A 9,299-nucleotide genomic window follows, 5' to 3' on the forward strand; every position below is an offset into this window, starting at 1 on the left:
CTTGTTTTCATTGTGTTTAATAGCAAAGCTGTCATCTGACACAATTGCATATTTACATTTTACAAAAGGTGATGAAATAAATTCTAAGCTACTGCCAAATCAGCAGACTGGTCTTGGGATTTTGCAGTGGTCAAAGCAGTACTGTTTGATGTAAATACCTCCTTATCTATTAATCCCTTGTACCTGGTGTCTGTATCAAAAGGGGGGATTTGGACAAGCACACAGGAAGTATGCCTTATGAACAAGAGGGTAGAGATCAGATACATGTTTCTATAAGTCAAGGAACTTCAAAGATTGCCAAAAGGGAGGCATGAAATAGCTTCTCTCTCAGGAGGAATATCCCCATTGATTCCTTGACCTTAGACTTCTGGTCCCAGAACTATAAACCCGTAGATATAAGTTGCTGAAGCCAGTCTGCTGGACATTGTTGGAGCAGCAACAGGGAGTGGTAGCAACAGAGCCCCACCGCTCTGCTCACAGCAAACTGGACCAGGGATTTTTTTTTCAACTATTTTGTTTTTTATGTATTTGCTTTTTTATGTATTTGCTAGAGGGAAAGAGGCAGAGAGAGAAAGAGAAAGTGGGCACACCAGGCTTTCCAGCCACTGCAAATGAACTCTAGACCCATGCGCCACCTTGTACATCTGGTTTACGTGGGTCCTAGGGAATCGAACCTCGGTCCTTTGGCTTTGCAGGCAAGCGCCTTAACCACTAAGCCATCTCTCCAGCCCTTGGCCAGGGATCATAAGCAGAAACAAAAGCAGCCAGGTGTGGTAGCCACACGCCTTTAATCCCAGCCCTTGGGAGACAGAGGTGGGAGGATCGCAATGAGTTTGATTGAGGCCGCTCTGAGACTACACAGTGAATTCTAGGTCAGCCTGGTCTAGAGCAAGACCCTACCTCAAAAAAACCAAAAAAAAAAAAAAAAAAAAAAAAAAAACAGAAAGAAAGAAAGAAAGGCAGCCGCTGGCCAGTGTCCTTTGCCTCTGACATAGCTGGATGCTACTATACCTGAAAGCTGCTCCTGATTCTTTTTTTGGTTTTTCGAGGTAAGGTCTCACTCTATCCCAGGCTGACCTGGAATTCACTATACAGTCTCAGGGTGGCCTTGAACTCATGGCGATCCTCCTACCTCTGTCTCCTGAGTGCTGAGATTAAAGGCGTGCACCACCATGCCCAGCTCAGGCTATCTTTCTTAGGGGTCAGAAGGGATGAAGAAAGTGGAAGACCCTCAGAGGAGGCAGAAACAAGTTATAGGTAGGAGTGGAAATAAATGAAGAGACCAAGGAGCAAGGTGCTCCTTCTGTCATAAGAAACCTTAATTATCTGTTCAATTTATTTACTGAAACAAGGTTTCCTTATGTAGCCCAGGCTGGCTTCTACCTTGCCATCCTTCTGCCTCAACCTCCAAAACACTGGGATAACAGATGTAACAGATGCACAACTTTTTTTTTTTAATTTATTTGAGAGCGACAGACACAGAGAGAAAGACAGATAGAGGGAGAGAGAGAGAATGGGCGCGCCAGGGCTTCCAGCCTCTGCAAACGAACTCCAGACTCATGCGCCCCCTTGTGCATCTGGCTAACGTGGGACCTGGGGAAACGAGCCTCGAACCGGGGTCCTTAGGCTTCACAGGCAAGCGCTTACCCGCTAAGCCATCTCTCCAGCCCCAGATGCACAACTTTTTAAAGAAAACATTTTAAAAATCTCAACACTTGGAAGGGCAAGGTAGGAGATCAGGAGTTTGAAGTAAGCCTGGGTTACAACATGAAGACCCTATCTCAGAAAAGAAAATGAGGGGCTAGAGAGATGGCTTAGTGGTTAAAGTACTTGCCTGCAAAATGTAACTACCCGGGTTTGATTCCCCAGGACACACATAAAGCCAGATGCACAAAGTGGCACATGCATCTGGAGTTGGTTTGCAACGGTAGGAGGTCTGGTGTGCCCACTCTTATTCTCTCTATCTGTCTTTCTGCTAGGAAATCCATAAAACATTTTTTTTTTTTAATTTGAGAGCGACAGACACAGAGAGAAAGACAGATAGAGGGAGAGAGAGAGAATGGGCGCGCCAGGGCTTCCAGCCTCTGCAAACGAACTCCAGACGCGTGCGCCCCCTTGTGCATCTGGCTAACGTGGGACCTGGGGAACCGAGCCTCGAACCGGGGTCCTTAGGCTTCACAGGCAAGCACTTAACCGCTAAGCCATCCCTCCAGCCCCCATAAAACATTTTTTGTTTAAATAAAATAAAAGCCAGAGGTGGTGGTGCATGCCTTTAACCCCAGTACCTGGGAGGTAGAGATAGGAGGTTCTCTGTGAGTTCAAGGTCAACCTGGGTCTACAGAGTGAGCCCCAGGTCAGCCTGGGCTAGAGTAAGACCCTACCTCCAAAAAAAGAAAAGAAAAATAAATAAATAAAAGAAACATTTCACAGTGGAAGAGGGGGGGGAAAGTGGTGAGAACGTGAATGCTTTAATCCCTTCAAGAAGGCAGAAAAGAGCAATGAAAATTATCATATAAACCCAGCAGTGTTCCTTACTACCAAGTGACTTTGAGCAGGTTTTGTCTCCTGCTGGGCCTCAGTTTCCTACTCTGTAAAATGGGGATGATGATCTCTACCAGGTAGGGTTGAACTGTGTGCAATGCTAAGACAGACTAAGTATTCATTAATTTCCCCCTAAGCCATGGATTTTATTTAATCTGTATGAAGTATAATTTGAAATTATATTCCACGAAAGCTGGGCATGATGGTGCAGACCTTAATCCTATCACTTAGGAAGTGAAAACAGGAAGGCTTGGAGCTCAAGTTCATCCTCAGCTACATAGCAAGTTTGATGCTAGACCTGGGCTACATGAGACCCTATCTTAAAAAATAATAATTATAGGGCTGAGAAATGGCTTAGTGGTTAAGCGCTTGTCTGTGAAGCCTAAGGACCCCGGTTTGAGGCTCAATTCTCCAGGACCCACGTTAGCCAGATGCACAAGGGGGCGCACGTGTCTGGAGTTCGTTTGCAGTGGCTGGAGGCCCTGGTGCTCCCATTCTCTCTCTCTGCCTCTTTCTTTCTCTGTCACTTTCAAATAAATAAATAAATAAATGAACAAAAATAATAACAATTATAAGTAAAATTATGGGAAAGCAAGTTCTTCTCTAGAAGGTGTTCTCAGGCTGACTCTTAAACTGCTCATAGCTGATTCCCTTCCTTCATCGATAAGGTACTTCTTTTGAGCCAACTTTTTAAAATTTTGTATTTATTTATTAGAGAGAAAAATATTGTATTAGAGAGAGAGAGAAAGAGGCAGATAAAGAGAGAATGAGCATGCCTTTAGCCACTGCAAATGAACTCCAGATGCTTGTGCCACCTTGTGCATCTGGCTTATGTGGGTTCTAGGAAATTGAACCTAGGTCCTTAGGCTTAGCAGGCAAGCTCCTTAACCGCTAAGCCATCTCTCCAGCTCTTAAGTTACTTCATTTGGTGGTGGGCATTTCTGGGAAGAAGATAAATGGGGGGAGGGGTGTTACAGAGGCGACTGGGAAGTTGGGGACTCGACTCAAACTATGATGGAATTATTATTTATAGTATGAAGATTAAAAAGTAGACCTCAAGCTGGAGAGATGGCTTAGTGGTTAAGGCCACTTGCCTGCAAAGCCTAAGGGCCCACAACAAGCCAGATGCACATGGTGGTACATGTGTCTGGAGTTCGTTTGCAGTGGCTATAGGCCCTGGTGTGCCCAGTTTTTTCCTCTCTCGCTAGCCAATAAATAAATAATTTTTTTTTATTTTAAAGTAGACTTCTAATGTAGTCCATGGCAGTGAAATCATGCAGCAGCCCAGATGTTGTGCCAGGAAGTCTAAAAGGCAGAGCTGCCCTGCCCGACTTGCTGGCATTCCCACTTTGGCCTCAGGGTGGCACTGTTCCCTCTCCAACCTGCTTGTTTCTACATCCTGAAAATAGTTGAAATTTTCCAACTAGACTGCTCTAGAAACTAAGGAGTAATAGAAAGAAAGTAGTTTCAGACTGTAGTTTATTGATTCTGTCTTGTTCCCTGAAACTCACAGTTCTCATTCCTATCCATAAGGAACCCCTGGCCTGGGGCTCCAAATTCCTCACTTCCAAATTTTAGGAAATCTTCAGGCCCTGAGTTAAAATCCAAATAAAGACTCGAGTATCCTATGTTTATAATTTAAGTTATTAAGTTAACCCAATCAAAAAACTTTTTTTTTGTTTTTTGAGGTAGAATCTCACTCTATCCTAGGCTGACCTGGAATTCACTATGTAGTCTCAGGGTGGCCTCAAACTCACAGCGATCCTCCTACCTCTGCCTCCCGAGTGCTGGGATTAAAGGCGTGCACCACCACGCCCAGCTCCAATCAACTTTTAAATGAGGTATGTCTTGTCTTTCCACTATGACATACACACTATCATGACCACTTAAAAAACAAAACACCATGTTGAGCTGAGCTTCAAGATGGATGCCCGGAATCCTATGGCAAGAAGATCTGAGGTAAAGGCCAGCTTGAGCTAGAGTGAGACACTGGCTCAAACACACACACAGGAGTAGAAGGGAGTGAAAGAAAGAAGGAAGGGGGAGGAGGGAAGGAAGAGAGGGAGGGAGGAAGGTGCTCTCAGGCTGACTCACTTAAACTGCTCATAGCTGATGTCCTTCCTTCATCTCTACGTTACTTGATTGGTGGTGGGCATTTCTGGGGAGGAAGGAAGGGAGGGTGGGAGGGAGGGAAGGGAAAGGAGGAAGGAAGGGAGAAAGTCATTTTGCAATGTAGGATTTTGAGTCTCCTTGGAGACCCATGCCCCTGGCTCTCCATTTCCCATCCCTACCCCACTTCCATTCTCTCTACCTGTAAAGAGCTCCAGATGGACACATGGATACACCCAGTTGTCCTTTCAGGCCTTCTCCACCCACACCACCTGCAACGGCCCAAACAGCCTCAACAACTCCCAGGATCTAGAGTGTGAACCATGACAGTGAGGCCCGCCTGCGCCAGAGAGTCCCAGCGAAGACGCCCTTGCAGGCCCTGACATAGGACTTGCTGTCATCTGCTCTAGAGTCCCGGGATCCTGGTGGCTGGAGCCCAGTCTTGGGTGGGTACATAGACTCCTTCCCCTGTGGAAGGGAGGTAGTTAAGGAGGAAAAAAAACAGAGGCTTCTCTTGCCCTGGCACAAGGATTGGCAGCAGGAGAAAAGACATCCTTACTCCGCCCCACACTCAGACTTCTCTGGACTCCTGAACACTGGATTATAAGAGCCCATGTCCTTTCCTTTTCCCTCTTGTTCTGGTATGGAGCCTTCTCACGTATGTGGTTGGCACCAGCAAAGACTTCATCCATTGGGCAAGACCGCAGCTGCTCTGGAAGCCTGGAAGCCTTTCTCTCTCAGCCTTCCACTAAAATCTGCAAAACAGCAGCCTTGTGTTCAATAGAGGCACACAGTAAAGAGCAGCTAGGAAGAGGCGTTGTTTTAGAGGCACACAGTGCCATTTCTTCTTCTCTCTAGGGACAGATAATTCTGGCCTTAATGTACCCCTTCAGCTGCCCAGTCTCCAGCTGATGGGAGAGCAGGCTCTCGAAGCAGCCCCAGTGAGAGATAAGGGCTCTCTGCCTGACATGAAAAATTCATAAAGGAAGGCTAATGCTGGGGCACTTGTACAGCCGCCAAGCTGCTCTGCTCAGGGGACGGCAAGAAGCCCTAAAAGCCAAATGGAAATTTCTCTCCTCTCCGGCGTCTCCCATCGTGCTCCCTTTTCAAGTAGGGGCTCCTCCTCGCTTCTATCTCTGGCCATACCTCTTCAGTCTCACCAATGCCCAGATGCCAAGATGCTCAGGAAGAGGGGTAGACTGCCCACCCGGACCAGCTACATGGCACCCACCCAGAATCCTTAACAAAATGTGCCTTGTGGCTAGAAGAGCTGGCACAATCCTGACCACCTGCCACCCCAGACCTGGAAGAAACCCAGACTGGCTATTATGTGTCCCCTAAGAGGACACCTACAGAATACTTTCCCGTTCGTTTCCTGTTCAAACAATCGGACCAAAATTTTTGTATTTGATCGGAGCATGGTGGCATATGCCTTTAGTCCCAGCACTCAGGAGGCTAAAGTAGGAGGATTTCCATGAGTTGGAGAACATCCTAGAACTACAGAGTGAGTTTCGGGTCAGCCTGGGCTAGATAGAGAGATCCTGTCTCAAAACACACACACACACATACACACGGAGGCTGGAGAGATGACTTAGCAGCTAAGTACTTGCCTGTGAAGCCTAAGGATCCCTGTTCAAGGCTTGATTCCCCAGGACCCACGTAAGCCAGATGCATAAGGGGGCACATGCATCTGGATTTCGTTTCCAGTGGCTGGAGGCCCTGACGTGCCCATTCTCTCTCTCTATCTGCTTCTTTCTCTCTCTGTCTCTCTCAAATAAATAAAAATAAACAAAAAAATTTAAACACACACACACAATAATTTATGTATTTGGTCTAAAAGTCTTCACTCACAAGTTAGGAAAGAGGCCAGTTTCTTTAAAAAAAATTTTTTTTGGCTGGGTGTGGTGGTGCATGCCTTTAATCCCAGCACTCAGGCAAGAGGTAGGTGGATTGCCATGAGTGCAAGGCCACTCTGAAACTACATAGTGAATACCAGGTCAGCCTGGGCTAAAGCAAGACCCTACCTTGAAAAACAAACCAAAAATATTTTATAATTTATTTATTTGGCGGGCGGGGGGGGGGGGAGAAGGAGAGAGAGAGAGAGAATGGGCACACCAGGGCCTCTGGCCACTGCAAACAAACTCCAGATGCATGCGCCACCTTGTGCCTCTGGCTCACGTGAGTATTGGGGAATTGAACCTGGCTCCTTAGGTTTCAAAGGCAAGCGCCTTTACTGCTAAGCCATCTCTCCAGCCCCCAAGAGGCAGATTTTCATGTCACCATGCTGGGGAAACGGGTTTGGATGACTCAAGGGTAACAGTAAGGGTTGGAGAGTTAAACTCTCACATAGAAATGAGTCTCAGAAGTGTGACTGGAGAGCCAGGCGTGGTGGCGCACGCCTTTAATCCCAGCACTCAGGAGGCAGAGGTAGGAGGATTGCCATGAGTTTGAGGCCACCCTGAGATTCCATAGTGAATTCCAGGTCAGCCTGGGCTACAGTGAGACCCTACCTCGAAAAAAAAAAAAAAAAAAAAAGTAGGAAGGTGGAAAGATGGCTTAGAGGTTAAGGTGCTTGCCTGCAAAGTCAAAGGACCCAAGGTTCAATTCCCCAGGACCCATGTAAACCAGATGCACAAGTTGGCACATGCATCTGGAGTCCATTTGCAGTGGCTGGAATCCCTGGTGTGCCAGTTCTCTTTGCCACCCTCTCCTTCATGTGGACTCAGCTTATCTTATTGTCAAGAATCACTAACACTTCCTCCCCTTTAAAAAGGAATGTCTTCATCCTGCTTTCTTCTCTCCAGATGCAGCCGCCCAGTGAAAAGGAAAGTTTCCTCAGTGATTGCAGGCAATGAATGGAGGCTAGTTTACTCCTACGAAAACTGTTTACATAATGCTTTGCATGCTCCTGGTACTTTACATATATTCTCTGCAAAGTCTGGCTTACTACCTTTGTGTATAAGGAAAGCCAGGCTCAGTCATGCACCTGAAACATGACCTAATGAATAATTCATGCAGAGTTTGAATCTGGTACATGCCTCACTAAAATGTACATGTGACTGCTGTATTTTTGTACCCTGTCTTTGGGAAGACTTAAAACTGTATCATTTGGGAGTTATTTTTCCTGGGAATATTCATTTCTTAGGGGATATTATAAAAACTGTAAACCTGGGCTAGAGAGATGGCTTAGTGGTTAAAGTGCTTGCCTGGGAAGCCTAAAGACCCAGGTTCAATTCTCAAGGACCCACGTAAGCCAGATGCACAAGGTGGCGCATGTGTCTGGAGTTTGTTTGCAGTAGCCAGAGGCCCTGGTACACCCATTCTCTCTTATCTTCTGCTTTCTCTATCTGTCTCAAATAAATAAATAAGTTTAAAAAGAACCATAACCCTGGTGACTTAAAACAACAGAACTATATTCTCCCAAACTTCCAGAGACTAAAATTCAAAGACAGTCAAGGCTTGGTAAGCTTGGTTTCTTCTGGGGGATATGAGGGGAGACCTCCTCCTACCTTGCTAAAGTTTGGTCAGGGAATGCTCACAGGAGGCCCATGACACATGCCTGTTCTCAAGGTGGCTCTGCTGAGAGCTGGTGGAACCTTTCAGAGGTGGGGCCTATTGGGAAGTCTTTTACGTCATTGAGGTATACCCTTGAAGGAGAATGTGAAACCCCAAACTTTTTTCACTGTTTTGCTTCCTGGCCATGAGGTGAACAGTTTTGTTTCACAGTGTGTTGCCACCATGACGTGCTGCCTTGTCACAGGTCCAGAGCAAGGGAGCCCACTGGTCATGGACCAGAACCGCTAAAGCTGTGAGCAAAATCAAACCTTTCCTCTAAGTTGATTACTTCAGGTATTTCATCGTAATTGCAGGAGGCTAACACACAGGCCTCTGTCCGATGGTTGCCAGCGGCCGTTAGCACTCCTTGGTTTGTAGAGGCATCACTCCAGTCTCTGCCTCTTTAACCACATGGCCTTTCTCCCTGTGTCTCAACTTTGACATCCAAATAGTGCACTCCTTCTAATAGACACCAGTCATTGGAGGGGAGCCATCCCAAGCTAGTATGACTTGATCCTAATTTAAAAAAAATTTTTTTTTGTTTTTTTTTTTTAAGTAGGATCTCACTCTGATCCAGGCTGACCTGGAATTCACTATGCAGTCTCAGGGGTAGCCTCGAACTCATGGTGATCCTGCTACCTCTGCCTCCTGAGTGCTGGAATTAATTAAAGGCCCGTGCCACCACGCTTGGCTATTTATTTTTTTTATTTTAGAGAGAGAGAGAATCAGAGCGCCAGGGCCTCAGCCACTGAATTCAAACTCTAGATGTTTCCACCACCTAGTGCGCAAGTGTGACTTTGTGCTTGCCTCACCTTTGTGCGTCTGGCTCATGTGGGACCTGAAGAGTCAAACATGGGTCCTTAAGCTTTGCAGGCAAGTGCCTTAACTGCTAAGCCATCTCTCCAGCCCTTCCCCCTTTTCTTTTTGTTTTGTTTTTTTGTGAGGTAGTGTCTCACTCTAGCCCAGGCTGACCTAGAATTCACTATGTAGTCTCACAATGATCCTCTCACCTCTACCTCCCAAGTGCTGGAATTAAAAGTGTGTGCTACCATGTCCATCTTGGACTTCATATAATTTAACACAATTGCAAAGAC

The sequence above is a fragment of the Jaculus jaculus genome, chromosome 3 (assembly GCF_020740685.1).
Source record: "Jaculus jaculus isolate mJacJac1 chromosome 3, mJacJac1.mat.Y.cur, whole genome shotgun sequence".
Taxonomy (NCBI): Eukaryota; Metazoa; Chordata; class Mammalia; order Rodentia; family Dipodidae; genus Jaculus; species Jaculus jaculus.